This window comes from Halyomorpha halys, unplaced genomic scaffold (genome assembly GCF_000696795.3).
Source record: "Halyomorpha halys isolate HHAL.00 unplaced genomic scaffold, Hhal_1.1 Scaffold979.1, whole genome shotgun sequence".
Lineage (NCBI taxonomy): Eukaryota > Metazoa > Arthropoda > Insecta > Hemiptera > Pentatomidae > Halyomorpha > Halyomorpha halys.
In genome coordinates, this window is record NW_027104784.1 from 8,544 (window position 1) to 10,512 (window position 1,969).

The window sequence follows — 1,969 nt, forward strand, 5'->3', positions numbered from 1 at the left end:
AAGACACAAATGTGTTATTAATAGCAATTTCAAAACAATAGAGGATCTAGCTGAGAATATTAGTGTTAAAAATATTTCTCTTTCAAAATTGATATATACATACCTTACATAAGGCCTTTAAACAACAAACCAATGGGACGATCTAACGTTACGTAAGGTGGTACTAAAGAGTGATTACGAGAACCAATGATATGTGACGGGATAGGCAGTTGAGCTGGGATTAAACGAGAAAAAAAATATCCACATTTTTGATAGAGCGTATATTATAAATTATGAGATGTTTGAGGACTTTAATTCTTGGGTATTATGAGATTTGGATGAGGATTTAAGCAATTAACTCGCTCAGACCTTGTTCCTTCAACCTCAGTTTAATATTTGCTGCTGCTCATTCATATGAAATATTATAAATATGACATTCTCTGGAATGACAACCTTTAACCATGAGTGACTCATTAAAGTAAGGTTAGTATGTTATTTATTTCTCTGAACTGAGTCAGTTTTAATTTAGGAAAAATACAAATTTGTAATGCTTTTTTTTATAGTTTTAGGAGCTTCACTGGTCAATATCTATAAAATGAAACGGGATTCTTGAAATTTACACACCATTTATTTAATTTAAATAATTGTTCCATTTTTAACTAAAAAAGGGAACAATATTTAAACACTCGATCGCTAAGACGTTGAATAAACGATTTCTTAATGAATCGATAAGAGCACAAATAGTGATCAATTTGTGACATGAAATAATTTCAAAATTTGTGAATTGAAAATGAGAAAAAATTATTCCCTTAATGCTCCAAAATAATGACGAAGCTAGATGTGTGTTTAGACGGAAATAAAAAAAAAAAGTTATAATCACATTATTCAATTTAACGATACTTCAAATAATATCGCTTATGGAGAGTGTTTTGATGAAAAATTCAAATTAAACTAAGACATGAGGAGTTGGAACGAATTAAAACTTGTTGCGCAAGAGGAATCCATTTTCAAGATGGGAATCATAAAACCAACATATTTTAATGATTTCTGTTTTCTAAAAATATGTTCAGGTATTAGTTTTATGTTCATAGTTATTATTTTTATATTTTAAAAAATACTGTACCATGTTCAATTTATATTATTTAATTAGCAATAAAATTTCAATTGTTTTTTTTAACGTATTTTTAAAAATAGTGATTCATGTTAAATTGTAATATTGATAAATAAATTTTTAAAATACAATTAACTTATACTTTATTTTGGTGCTCATATATCTTTCAGAGTCGGTGTATTTAATAATAATTACATTTTATAGAAAAAAAAAAACTTAAATTATGCGTGAGGCAACGATTTATGGTTAAATTTGCTATGATTGCATACCCTACTGTAACATGGCCCGAACGAAAGAAAAAAAAATGATAAGGTAAGTGTCATATTTTTTAATCTACTTTACTCTTTTTTTATAATTCTAGTATATATTGAATTTATTTTCTTTAAAAAGTTAGCACTGTAATAAATAGGTAGCAGTTACTGTGACTAAAAAATCGTATTTCACTGTAAAAAAAAGACAACGAAAAATCACTCATCTGATACATTATCAGTTATCTGATACCGTGTGACAAACCAATTTGTTTACATTTTGTTAAACTGCTTATTGCCACTTGAAGTGAACAAAGTTTGTTATTTTTCCCCCTCGTATTAAACGAAGCATAATGTGTCTTATCATTTTTACGAGAAGTCAATTAATTAGATAGTGAGTTTGCAGTTTTGGATTTCGAATAAATGGATTTTAAACGAGTGAAGAAAATAATTTCTTTGTTGGTGGATCAGAATTTTTTTTTTAATACTATTTGATAAGACTCCAATACATATAATGCTTAAAAAATAAATTTATTCTTTGATTTTTTTTTTCATCTTAGAAGTGTAATCAACTAATAAGGAAAAATAAATACACAAAATATTAAAAAAAAATTTAAATCGGAAATCCATA

At 26.7% G+C, this 1,969-nt stretch overlaps 1 protein-coding gene across 1 annotated transcript in view; it reads left to right on the forward strand.

The window, feature by feature from the left end:
- The first annotated feature begins 324 nt into the window (after positions 1-324).
- The window catches only part of LOC136795253 (uncharacterized), a 3,896-nt gene continuing 2,251 nt past the window's right edge, over positions 325-1,969 (forward strand). Inside the window, exons 1-3 of the mRNA XM_067045210.1 lie at positions 325-462; positions 543-1,049; positions 1,295-1,402. The gene's annotated coding sequence lies outside the window, so the exon portion shown is untranslated. The remainder of the gene's footprint in view (positions 463-542; positions 1,050-1,294; positions 1,403-1,969) is intronic.